General features: G+C 50.9%; 1 protein-coding gene across 2 annotated transcripts in view; it reads right to left on the reverse strand.

Moving 5' to 3' along the window:
• LOC310772620 (B-type lectin plumieribetin-like) overlaps positions 1-12,494 on the reverse strand; it is a 59,273-nt gene extending 46,779 nt beyond the window's left edge. Inside the window, exon 1 of one of the 2 annotated variants that reach the window (XM_083632465.1) lies at positions 12,476-12,494. The gene's annotated coding sequence lies outside the window, so the exon portion shown is untranslated. Of the gene's footprint in view, positions 1-4,646; positions 4,671-12,475 lie in introns of those variants that run through there. The other variant, XM_083632466.1, reaches the window with a different exon arrangement.
• Between the last annotated feature and the right edge of the window lie 1,727 nt (positions 12,495-14,221).

Raw genomic sequence — 14,221 nt, forward strand, 5'->3', positions numbered from 1 at the left:
ACACAATGTCTGCAGGTCTATGCTGTCCCCCGCTGAGGCGGGCTCTGGCTTGAACGAGCTGATTTCAATGACTTGATTTACAGTCTGAAAATTCACGACCTTGGGGAGAAATGAGGGATTGGGCCACAGTGACACCCCGGTGTCGTCAGCCTTCCACCTCAAACACTGTTCACTAACTGACAGAGCATGTAACTCACTTATTCTCTTGGCTGAACACATTGCCAAGAGGAACAGCGTCTTAAGCGAGAGAAACTTAAACTCGGCCTGCTCAATAGGCTCATACGGAGCCCCAGTCAGCGACCGCAACACCAAGGTGAGATCCCATGATGGAGCCCTCAGCACCCTGCCCGGCAGCAGCCGGTATGTGCCCTTGATGAATTCTGACACCAAGCGGTGTCTCCCCACAGACGCACCTTCCACTGCTTCATGGAAGCTGGAAATGGCTGCTGCATATACCTTAACAGTGCTAGATGCCCTCCCTGCGTCGAAGATCGACTGAAGGAAGCGTAGTACCCCCTGAACAGAGCAGGTGGACGGGTCCAGCTGCCACTTACGACACCAATCCGAGAATACCTTCCATTTCTGGCTGTAGCTAGCTTGTGTGGAAGGGGCCTTAGCGCTACGTATTGTATACATGACAGCTTCGTCTAGCCCAAGAGGGAGGGGCTGCACAGCGGCCAAGCCCACAGCTTCATTGCCGCAGATTTGGCGTGCCAAATCCGACCCTGTGCCTGGGACAGAAGATCTGCCCTGACTGGCAGCGGCCATGGTTGGCCGTGGACCAACCGGAGGAGAACTGGAAACCAGTGCCTCCCCGGCCACCTGGGAGCTATTAACAAGACCCTGTAGTGCCCCGTGGCCACCCTGTGGAGTACATGGGGGATCAGAGGCAGCGGAGGAAAAGCATACAACAAGCCTGTTGGCCACTCTTGAGACAGAGCATCTGTTCTGCTCCAGGGCACCCCCTGAGGCCTCATCGAGAACCAGTTCTCGCAGTGAGTCGACTCTACTGTTGCAAACAGGTCCATCCGAACCCTGCCGAATTGGGACCACAGCCGAGCTACGACCTTGGGATGTAGCCTCCACTCGTCCGGGAGAGGGCCTGTCCTGGACAGGAGATCTGCCGCTTGATTCTCCTCCCCCGGGATATACATTGCCCTGAGAGACGCTAGGCGGGGAAAGGCCCACAGCCACAGCTTCCTGGCCACCTGTAGACAGCGGAGAGACCTGGTGCTCCCCTGGTGATTTATGTTGTACACCGTGGAGGAGTTGTCTGTCCTCACTAGGACATGTTTGTTCCTGATGAATGGCCAGGTGGACCGCTCTCAACTCCAAAACGTTGATGTGCTCGCCCCTCCAAGGAGGCGTCCACACCATCCTGCCTTCCCAGACTGCCCCCCAGCCTGTTAGGGAGGCATCCGTGGACACTACTGTCCTGCGTGATGGGATGACCCCCAGCGGAACCCCGGCTGTCAGAAAGGCCTTGTCTCTCCAGGGGCGCAGTGCCCCGACGAATGCCCGCGTCACTCTGAGTCTCACTCTCCGGTCTCGTTCCGGATGGAGATTGAAGGCATTCACCCATCTCTGCAGCGGCCGAGCCTTGAGAAGACCCAAGGGAAGCACCACTACTGCTGCTGCCATCATGCCTAGCAGCTTCTGAAATTGCACCAATTTTAGCTGTCTGCCTTGACGGAACAGCTCGACCTGAGCCAGGAGTCTCATAACCCTCTGCGGGGTGAGAGAAGCCGACATCGTGAGGGAATTTAAGCACAGACCCACAAACATTGTATGCTGTGCCGGCTCGAGACTGCTTTTTCTCAAATTCACCTTGAAGCCGAGCGCTTGCACGTGATTGATGACCCTCTGCGTGTCCCGCACACTCTGACTGCGACTTGGGGCACAGATCAGCCAGTCGTCCAAGTACGGGAGGATCTTCAGGCCGGCCACCTGCAGTGGACGTAGAGCTGCTGCCACCACCCTGGTGAACACCCTTGGTGACAGAGACACCGGTAAAACCGCCCCTGGACTCCACAATCTGTTTGTTGGATAACATTTTGAAAGGCAGAACCTTTATGAAGGCATTTAGCCGCCTGAGGTCCAAAATGGGCCGCAGGCCTCCATCTTTTTTTGGAACTATGAAGTATCTGGAGTAGAACCCAGCGCGCTGTTCGCTGCTGTCTACTCTCACAATGGCCTGCTTCTGCAGTAGGGTTGAAATTTCTTCTGCTAAAATTTTTGCCTGGATTGAATCTCTGACCACGGTCATACCGACCGTGGAAAAAGGAGGGGGTCGCCGCCGAAACTGGATTCTGTATCCATTTGCCACCAAGGCCAGTACCCAAGGGTCTGACACACAGGTTTCCCAGCTGTCCAGGTGCAGCTGAGACACCGGTTCGACGGCTGACCCCTGTGTCCTAGGTGACGTTCCCCTGAGGCCTTGGACCTCTGGGGGGTGGCCTCTCTGTCTCTGGGGCTTGCCCCTGGAGTACCCACCGGGCTGGTGCCCCTGCTGGCCCTGCAGAGGGCGTTTTGCACCGCCACCCGAGGTTGCAAACTCCACCCCCTGTCGCCTGCCACTCCCCCGGGACCATGAAGACTGGCGTGGGGGCTGAGATCCGCTGGCCCCATACCTGGCACTAAATGTGCGCCGCACACTTTCCCTAGTGCGGCGTGATTTCTCCGCTTTGTCCAACACTCCCTGAGAGTCTGGGTGAAAGACATTGCCAGGCACCACTGGCATGATTGTGAGATCTCTCCTCATATTGTCTGGCAAAGTGGTCTGCGCCAGCCAAACCTGCCTGCGTGCCAGCATAGCGGCTGACCAATATCCCTAGTAAGTTGACTATGAACTACCAGGGCCGTGTCCACCAAATCCCTGGTGTCCTGATCCTCAGGGCCAGTGGTCTTCCTAATGGCTGCCAGCAGAATCGCCAGGGCATTGCCCAACCGGGCTGCACGTGTGGCCGCATTGTAGGCGTGACACACCAACTTGTCTGTCTTTTGACATTCTTTAACTGGGCAACGAGGGTTAGCGGTCACTCGCTCCGGGCCGAGTGACGTCAGGGCCGCAAACTCCCCCTCGACTGGTGGCATGTTCGCCAGCCCAGTCTCTAGCCCATACTGGGACTTGACTAGTCTGCGACACCCAGAATTAAACAGTGGAGCCCTATCTGGATTGTCCCACGACATTCTGAGCATGTTCAGATAATCCGGAGCCGCCGGGATAGCCACTGACAGCTGGGCCCGGTGCATACCGGCCCAAACGCTATCAACTGGAACCGGAGCCTCCGCCGGTATGTCCAGCCCCACAATTTTGGCTGCGCTCACGCATTTGGATACCACATCCATGGGTGAGACCCCACTTCCGTCCTCACTGCCACGAGCCGACTCCGTCGCCCGCTGTGAAGACCCGAGTCTGTCATCTTGTGACGCATATAAATCGAGGACATCTGGGTGATCCTGCCCCTCGCTCTGATATGTGGGCAGCTCAAGGTCGGCAGACCCCCCTTGGTCTTGAGACTCTGGGGTTGCCACCGAGACCGTGTGACGGCCCTCCACAGCAGCAAGTCTCCCTGAGAGACTCTTGATTGCTGCTAGGATCTCCAGCTGGATGTCCCCGTGCTGTGGCTGATCCTCCACTGAGACCCGGCGCAGACGAGCCGGACTACCCGACCTCTGCCCACGATGTTGTTCAGGCGAGGCCTCACATTTCCTGTGTCTCTTACTGCGACCAGAGGAGTGTCTGGCCTGTCCCTTCTCTTCTCTCGGTCTTTTGGTAGGTGGCTGTTCCGCCGCCTTCTCCAAAAGTACGGCTCTCTGCCGCCGTTCCTCCAGAGAGAGATCCAAGGCCTCCCCGCAAGGGTTGTCAATGTCGTCGAGGACATGGTCCAAACCGAGGCAGGGGGGACATTCCCGATGGCCATCCTGGGGGTCCATCCGACCACCACAGCCATAGCACTGATAGGCCATTCCCCCACCAGCTCGTTGTAGCTGGGGTACGGAGGCGGCACTAGGGTCCCCCTGTGCACAGGGGTTGCGGACCCACAAACACTCTCACCCAATGGTGTGTGTTGTTGTTGTTGTTTTCCAGGTACTTTTTCCTGTTCCTACCCCCACTCTGCAAAAGATGGATGTAGAACAACAGTAATGAACACAACAGCTGTAGAACACTGCTTCTACCTGCTGTTTTATTTTTATTAATTAATTAATCACTTAATTAATTATTATATCAATATTGCTTAATCAATATGACTGTAAGAGCCCCACTCCCTGTGTGTGCACAAGGAAGGGCAGAAAGCTTCACCGAAAATATACTTTAACTCTTTTCCAAGCTTACCTGCTTTCTTCTAAAACAGATGAATCTGTAGTTATCTTATAGCTGCTCGTTACCTGCTTTCCCACCAGGTGTAACAATTAAGCCACCTAGAACGGAGATGTGTTACCAAACATGAAACACTCTCAACAATACATTTTGCTTTTCCAGGTGTAACCAACCTAGAATGGAGATGTGTTACCAACATGCAACACTCTCAACAATACATTTTGCTTTGCCAGGTGTAAACAATTAAGCCACCTAGAATGGAGACGTGTTACCAAACATGAAACACTCTCCTGCAAACATTTTAATGTGGCTACGGTTAACTTACCAATGCTTTTCCATTTCCAAGTTAACACCACACAGCAGAGAAACCACTTACAATCCTCAGGGGCCCCAGGCGCCTGTGTAGTGGGGTAGGCTTAGGCTTCCCCTGCAGTGCTGCCACGCCCCCTAATGATCCCTCGTTAGGTGAGCCACACAGGTGAGCCACCTTAACACCAATCAACCAGCCCATTTAAAAGGGAGACATGGCTTGACAGTGGCAAGCTTGATGTTGATCGTGATACGGTATGTGCTCTTAAGAATATATTTATTTTGGGATGTGTGGGCTGGTGGTAATGTTTTGACATTTTGCAGGCGTGTGGCGGGCCGATCTTCACACAGTCGCAGGGAGAGGTGCGGCACCGACTGGTGTTACTGTAGTGAATGAAGGTACAGCAGTATGACTGCCGGTAATGTCTTTGGTTTTAATGTATTATTTGTAGTAGTGACTAACTGTCTGTTTGTCCTGTTAGGAGGAGCGGGTCACTGCTGTTTTTTGTCCTGTAGTTTTTGTTCTTTTCAGTTGTTTGTTTATTTGATTTTGATTGTTTATTTTGTTTAACCCAATTGATCATTATTTTAGAGATTTCATCTTGCCAGTTACAGCATGGAGGGCGCCATGGTTCTGCAGGTGGCTGGTCACTGGGTGTGGGCTTATCCTGGGTCCCCTTAGTGCATGTTATAATTTGTGGTGCTTTGTTTTGCGTTCTAACCTGTGTTTTGTGTTGCAGTGAGTGTGCCTTATTGGTTTATTGGTGGTGGTGCAACCCCCCTGACCCTCTTCCCCCTCACTCACCCCCCCTTCCACCTGTGGACTCCACTGGCACCCCCTGCTGTACTGGTAATTTTAGTCTATTTTGATCATTTTTAATCTGATTTATAATAAAGAAATTGTTTTAATTGTACTCTTCTCTTGCAGCTGCTTATGAAACATTTACTTGGCATGTTGCCTGAACAAATCTGCAGCTGATTTGAAACATTTAATTGGCAGGTCACCTGAACAACAAAATAAATAAAACATATTTTGTTGAACCTGGAAATGCACGTCTCTGCTCCATTCCTTTTATGAAACCTGATGTTGGGTATTCTCTTGACGTGTTGATGTGATATTCTCTGGGTGAAATTCCCAGAGTGGCGTTGTCTGCATACTACTCTTTGTCCGGGCCTTAGTGCCCTGGTTGTAATCTGGCGTTAGTCGGCAGGATTTGTAAAGCAGAGACGTGTCATTTTGGTATTTTTCGGTCAGTTGGGTTTACTTTGTTTTTTTCTACCTATATGTATTTTTGTTGTAATACTGTTAAGTTTGTGTTGAAAAGGACAAAAACAGCAGTTGGCCCTGGATTCCACTCGAAAGAGGACTCTCTTTTGGGGAAGAATCCGTGCCTGTCGACTTCTGCCTGTACATCATGGAGGAGGAGCAGGACCTGCGGGACCTGGTCATACGACTCCGGGCCGAAAATGAAAACCTTGTGCGGGAGGCTGCTGTAGCCAGAAACAGAAACTCTCACTCTGACTCTGTTGGTGGGGAGCCCGGCACTTCTGGACTCTCTGACCCCCCTGGTGTGGCCCCCGAACGCCTCCTTTATGTGCCCAGAGAGAGAAAGTGTCCCATGTTTCGTGGGACGATGGGTATTGGGATCGTAGAGTGGCAGGAGGAGGTCCGTGCTAGTATGCGGGCCCGACGTCTAGCCCCAGTAGATCAGGCATACTTCATTTATGACCACTTGGAGGGGCCTGCTAAGGATGAGATAAAGTATAGGCCTCAACGAGATCGTGAGGACCCGGAGAGAGTTTTGTCTATTTTACAGGAGGTGTATGGTTGTGCACTGTCTTATGTTGCCCTGCAGAAGGATTTCTTTTCGAGGAAGCAGCTAGAGGGTGAGTCACTACAAGAGTACTCTCATGCCTTGTTCGAGCTTATGGAAAAAATCATGAGAAATGCTCCTCAAGCCATACCTAACTCTGCTGTGTTGTTGAGGGATCAATTTGTTGAGCATGTTAACAACCCAGATCTCCGCAGGGCTCTAAAACAGTGTGTTCGTGCCAAGCCAACAGCTACGCTTCTGGATGTGCGAGGTGAGGCGATCAGATGGGAGAGGGAAGGTATACTGCCAGAAGGTAGGCCGCGCAGCTTCTCGGTCCCCTCTATTTGTGCCACCCAGACATCGCGGGTGTTTGATAATACATCTCAGCATGAGATGGCTGAGATAAAAGACATGTTAAGAAAGCAACAGGAACAACTTAATCAACTCTCTGAGTGCCTTCGGCAGCTACAGAACCCTCCCAGATGGTCCCAGCCTCATAAAAATGGTCCTGTGATTTGTAGACGCTGCCAGCAGCCAGGCCATTTTGCCAGCAGTTGTGATAATGAACGGGTCACGCCTCAGGTACAGCGCCCCCAGCCCCGTCCCACTCAACGGCTGGCCTCACCAAACCAGCCGTCGGAAAACTAATGCCCTCTGTTTTACAGAGCCACAATTCAGAAGGGGGCATCGCAGGCTCAAATGAAACATCTCTTCCACAAATTGTAAGTCCCTGTCCACATGTTGTTGTAGATATGGGGGGGGTAGAGATAAAATGCCTACTTGATACCGGGTCCATGGTCTCAACAATTAGAGAGTCCTTCTTCCGCCAGCATTTTAATAGCTCCCCTCAGGCATGTCAGTGGTTGCAACTCACAGCAGCCAATGGGCTCAGTATTCCATATGTAGGCTATGTGGAACTTGATGTTTCTGTACCGGGAGCAGTAATTCCCAAGAGGGGAATTTTAGTGGTAAAGGACCCCCCTGGGTCCTGCCCTGAAACTGATGTGCCGGGTGTACTAGGCATGAATGTGGTACGTGAATGCTATGCAGAATTGTTTGGCAAATATGCTTCCTCCCTTTTTGATATTCCACTTGTGAAAGATGCTCCCGAAGTATGGAAGAAGGCTCTCCAGGAGTGCCATGGAGCCCAGCTCCAACCATCTGCACATACCAGTGGAGTTGCTAGGGTAAGGGGGAGACGTGCAGTTTATATACCTGGGGGGACAGTTAAGTTGGTAGCAACAACTTGCATTCAGAAATGTTTCTCCTCCCCTCATGCTTTGTTTGAACCCTTCGCTCATCATGACACCCTCCCCTCAGGCTTACTAGTATCGCCCACCATGGTTACAGTGCATCATGGTACTGCATACATCCCAGTGGTGAATGTTGGAAGCACTGATACTAAACTTTACCCCCGTTCTGCACTAGGGATGCTGATCCAGGCCCAAATAGTGAGTTTGCCTGCAGGCATCAGTGAGGTCCCCAAGGAACCAGAAGGGTTGGGTACTGTGGCCACCATGTGTTCTCAGGCAGGGCAGGTGAGCAAAATATCAGATGCTATAAAGTCTCTTGATTTAAGTAATGTCCCAGAGGCAGATCAGGCTAAGGTAAGGTCCCTGCTAACGAAACATCAGTCCGTTTTTTCAACTTGGGAAGGGGATCTGGGGTGTACAAACCTTCTAGAGCATGAAATCCCATTATTAGATAATGTGCCTGTGCGACAGCGGTTTAGAAGAATTCCCCCCTCAGATTATGACTCTGTGAAGGCCCATATCAACCAGCTGTTAGAGGCCCAGGTGATCCGGGAGAGTTGCAGCCCATATGCGTCCCCCATAGTCCTTGTCAAGAAGAAGGACGGTAGTCTGCGGATGTGTGTGGACTATCGTCAGCTCAATAGCAAGACCCGCAGGGATGCCTTCCCACTACCGCGCATAGAGGAATCCCTGGATGGCCTGTCCGGGGCACAGTGGTTCTCAACCATGGACTTGGCGAGCGGCTATAACCAGGTACCGGTAGCTGAGAAAGACAAGCCGAAAACCGCATTTTGCACTCCTTTTGGGCTGTTCGAATTCAACCGCATGCCCTTCGGTCTCTGTAACGCGCCAGGTACGTTTCAGAGGCTGATGGAACGCATCTTCGGTGCCCAACACTTTCAGACTCTATTGTTGTATTTGGATGATGTGATCGTGTTCTCGTCCACAGTAGATGAACACCTGGAGCGCCTCGATGTAGTGCTGGCCCGCCTGCAACAGGAGCAGCTGAAAGTGAAGCTGGAGAAATGCTGCTTCTTTCGAATGGAGGTAAACTATCTGGGACATGTGATTTCACAAGAGGGTGTGGCTACAGACCCAGGGAAGATTACTGCAGTGGAGGAGTGGCCAAGGCCATCCAGTGTGAAAGAACTGTCATCATTCTTGGGGTTTGCGAGCTATTATCGGCGCTTCGTGGATGGCTTCGCCAAGATTGCAGCCCCCCTCAATCGGGTAAAAGCTGAGCTCACAGACCCCCATACAAAAAGACCATCTCGCAGGTTAATTGGAGAGCTTTGGACTGACCAATGTGATAAGAGCTTCCAGGACCTTAAGTCTAGATTAGTTAGTGCCCCTGTGTTGGCATATGCTAACTTTTCTTTACCTTTCATTTTAGAAGTGGACGCCAGTCTCAGCGGGTTGGGGGCAGTGCTCTCCCAAGAGCAGGAGGGGAAAGTAAGGCCAGTAGCTTACGCCAGCAGAGCTTTGACCCCGTCGGAAAGAAACATGTCTAATTACAGCTCCATGAAGCTCGAGTTTTTGGCCCTAAAATGGGCCATGACAGAAAAATTTCGAGAGTATTTGCTGGGTCAAAAGTGTGTGGTGTGGACGGACAACAACCCACTCAGTCACCTGAACACTGCCAAGTTGGGTGCAGTAGAACAGCGGTGGGCGTCTGAGCTGGCAGTGTTCGACTTTTCCATCCGGTACCGCTCGGGCCGTTCTAATGCTAATGCGGACTCCCTTTCTAGGCAGCACCAGACGGCCAGTATCCTCCCAGCTCTAGGGACAGCCCGTCCTGGAACTGCACTTCCTGCTTCCCTGAGGTCAAAAGAGAAAACAAGACCACTACAGGTGACTCAAATGTCAATGTCTGTCCTCCCCTCTCATTCCCCTGATTCTCTTATTACCCTCCAGCGGGCAGATCCGGTGCTGGGAGCCTTCCTCCAGTTTTGGCGCCGGGACCGTGTCCCTGACAAGAGCGAACGCGGGACAATCTCAAAACAAGTACGGGAACTGGTGCGGCAGTGGAATCGACTGGTGGAGAAGGAAGGGCTTTTGTATCGCCGCATCTGGCGTCCGGATGGCGGGGAGGAAGTTCATCAGCTGCTGTTACCCGCGTCTCTGAGAGAGGAGGTCCTCCAACAACTACACCAGGGTCACGGACATCAGGGAGTGGAGAGAACTACAGACTTGGTGAGAGAACGGTGCTTTTGGCCGGGGATGTATCAGGATGTGAAGGAATGGTGTAAACGGTGTGATAGATGTACCCTTGCTAAACCCACGCATCCTACGGTGAGACCGCCCATGGGGCACCTGTTGGCCTCCAGACCAAATCAGATTCTGGCTATTGACTTCTCCCTCTTGGAGCGTGCTCGTGATGGGAGAGAACATGTATTAATAATGACGGATGTATTTTCTAAATTCACACAAGCTGTACCTACCTGGGATCAACGTACGTCTACAGTGGCAGGGGCGCTGGTCCGGGAATGGTTCTACAGGTTTGGTGTGCCGGCCCGAATACATTCGGATCAAGGCCGGAACTTTGAAAGCATGCTGATCCAGCAGCTATGCGGTCTATATGGCATACAGAAGACGCACACCACTCCATACCACCCCCAGGGGAATGGCCAGTGCGAACGGTTCAATAGGACCCTGCATGGACTGTTGCAGACTCTCCCGCCTGCCAAGAAGCTGGACTGGCCCAACTACCTCCCACATGTCACCTTCTCATATAACACCACCATCCATCAGACCACTGGTGAGTCACCCCATCTCCTAATGTTCGGTCAAGAACCCTTTCTCCCTGTTGACTTTCTCCTTGGCAGGATCCGGGAACCAACCGGGGGTACAGTCAATGACTGGTTGCGGGAACATCAAATGCGCCTCCAGACCGCCTTTGACGGTGCCCGGGAGCGGATCCAAGCAGCGGCTCACCTTAGGAAGGAGCGGCATGACCAGCATGTGTCCGGTGGCAGCCTGATGGAAGGTGACGTGGTTTATCTGAAAGACAACAGTGTTCGAGGCAGGGTGAAGATCCAGGACACGTGGGGCCCCCTGAAATATCGGGTAGTTAAAACTCCCTCTGACAGTGGGGCTGTGTACTCCATCGTACCCCTGGATAATGCGGGTAAGGTCAAGCATGTCCACCGAACTTTGTTGCGGCCAGCTCTCCTGACTCCTCCCGTTCCCAGTGAGTCAGACCTGGTGGAGCCAGCAGGAGCCACCCTTGGTGAGGGTGAAGACCAAGGTGGTGAGTGGTGGATCCTCCCTCAACCAACCAGGGAAACTGTGACCCCAGTTGCTCTTGACCCACCTGTTCCCTCTCCTCAGCCACCCGCAGAGCCAGTTGCCGTAGCCACCCCTTCTGGAAGGATGGAGACCACTGACCCCATAGAAGGCACCAGTAGTACTGGACAGACTACTGCACCCCTACGTAGAAGCCAGCGCGAGACAGCCGGGAGACATCCTAACCCTCACCATCTTCCCGTGGCAGGCGGCCAATTTGGGATGGGGGCTGCAACCTCTCGGGTCCCTGGGTCTGGTAATATGAGCTTCACTACTTTTAGGCCCTGGATTTAACTCCCTGATATCGGTGGGACACCGATAGAAGTTGGGGGGGTAGATTGTAGTGGGGTAGGCTTAGGCTTCCCCTGCAGTGCTGCCACGCCCCCTAATGATCCCTCGTTAGGTGAGCCACACAGGTGAGCCACCTTAACACCAATCAACCAGCCCATTTAAAAGGGAGACATGGCTTGACAGTGGCAAGCTTGATGTTGATCGTGATACGGTATGTGCTCTTAAGAATATATTTATTTTGGGATGTGTGGGCTGGTGGTAATGTTTTGACATTTTGCAGGCGTGTGGCGGGCCGATCTTCACACAGTCGCAGGGAGAGGTGCGGCACCGACTGGTGTTACTGTAGTGAATGAAGGTACAGCAGTATGACTGCCGGTAATGTCTTTGGTTTTAATGTATTATTTGTAGTAGTGACTAACTGTCTGTTTGTCCTGTTAGGAGGAGCGGGTCACTGCTGTTTTTGTCCTGTAGTTTTTGTTCTTTTCAGTTGTTTGTTTATTTGATTTTGATTGTTTATTTTGTTTAACCCAATTGATCATTATTTTAGAGATTTCATCTTGCCAGTTACAGCATGGAGGGCGCCATGGTTCTGCAGGTGGCTGGTCACTGGGTGTGGGCTTATCCTGGGTCCCCTTAGTGCATGTTATAATTTGTGGTGCTTTGTTTTGCGTTCTAACCTGTGTTTTGTGTTGCAGTGAGTGTGCCTTATTGGTTTATTGGTGGTGGTGCAACCCCCCTGACCCTCTTCCCCCTCACTCACCCCCCCTTCCACCTGTGGACTCCACTGGCACCCCCTGCTGTACTGGTAATTTTAGTCTATTTTGATCATTTTTAATCTGATTTATAATAAAGAAATTGTTTTAATTGTACTCTTCTCTTGCAGCTGCTTATGAAACATTTACTTGGCATGTTGCCTGAACAAATCTGCAGCTGATTTGAAACATTTAATTGGCAGGTCACCTGAACAACAAAATAAATAAAACATATTTTGTTGAACCTGGAAATGCACGTCTCTGCTCCATTCCTTTTATGAAACCTGATGTTGGGTATTCTCTTGACATGTTGATGTGATATTCTCTGGGTGAAATTCCCAGAGTGGCGTTGTCTGCATACTACTCTTTGTCCGGGCCTTAGTGCCCTGGTTACACCTGCATCAAGTGACGGATTGCACACAGTGGAATCATAAGAATCATGGTACTTACCACCAGTCTGGGATAAGCGAGAAAGGCAAAGAGGAAGTCGGCGCAGACTCCTGGAGGTATTTATAGGCTCCGCCCTCTGGTCCGGCCTCCTGAGGTCAGTCACCTGACTTTGTTGATATTAATGTCTCGGAGATTAAGGAGAAGCGGCGCATCATTCACTTGTAAGACCGTGGTGACGGTCTGAGTGAGGTCGAAATAGATCCCCTCTAGAGAAATGATTTACCTTTAGGCGAGTAGTTCCAAAACTTGGGTGTCACTGTAGTACCTCCAGGGGGTACTTGAGAAAAGGGGGGAAATGGAAAAATGTAAGACTAAATCATGAAAATAAATGAAACGTTAAAATAAATCTGCTCAGGAAGCACTAAATGCAACACTTTCACTCCATTTCTTATTTTGTAATGTTATATTCTACAAAAGGTGGGGTATCATTCATTCATTGCATCAATATGCTATAGTTTTCTCTTGCAGTTTTCTAAGCAACATGTTGTAGTCGGGTAAAGGGGGTAATTGGAATCAGAAATCAGGGAAAGGGGGTACTGAAACCAAAGAGTTTGACACCTACTGGTGTAGGATGTTCATTGCAACTCCTCACCACTGAATTTCAACCATGTCTTTTTTCTTCTTCTTCTTTCTTTATGCCAGATGATGACACCAAAACCATGTCTGGCAGCCATTTTGTCCCCGCTGACACTTCCACCAACGGTCATCATCAAATGCTGCCTCATGCCGACGCGGGCGACGTCGAGCGGCCGAGAAGCCTCTCCGCACAATGGGCTGCTCAGTCCACAGAGAGCACTCTGGCCTCGCTACCAGCCAATCAGGAGGTAGACAAATTCTTTCTTTCTTTTTTACCTCCGTTATTAGTGAGTGTTCTACAGTATTGCAATGGTACAAGTGTTTGTCTGCTACTTTACAGTCAGAACTGCCACACCGATTAAAAATCTGCTCACAGTAGGTCAACCACACCCTGAACAGCGAATACAACCTGTTACCTTCAAACCAAAGATATAGGATATATATCCCACCTTTTAATAACATTAGATTGAAGCACTCTTTTGTGCACCAGTCAATCCTAAAACTTAATATCGAGCTTAATCTAAGACCAAATGCACGTTAAAGGTGCGATGACTATCTTTGTGTTGTGTTTTTAAAGGCCCTATGTGTAACTTCTGACTCTTACTGACACCGGTGGCAGTTAAGAGTAACTGGGCTCATGCGCATCAGCGCAAGCCCAGCGGCTGCCTGGCCAACACAGCAAGAAGGCTGACAGCACAGACCGGTGTTGGTTGCTTTGTAACGTTATCTGATAAAAAAAAGTCACTTGCGAACTTGTAACCTGGCCAATTTCTCGGCCAGATCATCCCCGGATCAGATGGCTGGGAAGGATTCTGGATGAATTCGCAGACGTTATTGTGGTGTGTTTAGTTGTGTTTTGGCTTGCGTTGGCTGTGGGGAAGTTGATAGCATGATGTTAGTATGAGCCAGGAGCGGCCTGCTTCCCCTGGGACTAGTGTGAGCTCAGTGGCACCCGAATAGAACACCGCAGGAATGAGTCTGGAAGTAGCATGTTGGATCTTCAGGGCAAAAGTGAACGGGGTTTTAGAATGGGGAGTAAATGCATAAAATAAGGTATGTGGTTTACAAAGTTTATAGGAGTGGTCATTTGTGTTCAGCAGGATAATCTTCACAAACGTGAATCAGTTTTATGACTTTTGAAACGTAATTGCGCTTTTTTTTATGTGATTT

Source organism: Poromitra crassiceps (genome assembly GCF_964638095.1).
Source record: "Poromitra crassiceps genome assembly, chromosome: 3".
NCBI classification, from domain to species: domain Eukaryota; kingdom Metazoa; phylum Chordata; class Actinopteri; order Beryciformes; family Melamphaidae; genus Poromitra; species Poromitra crassiceps.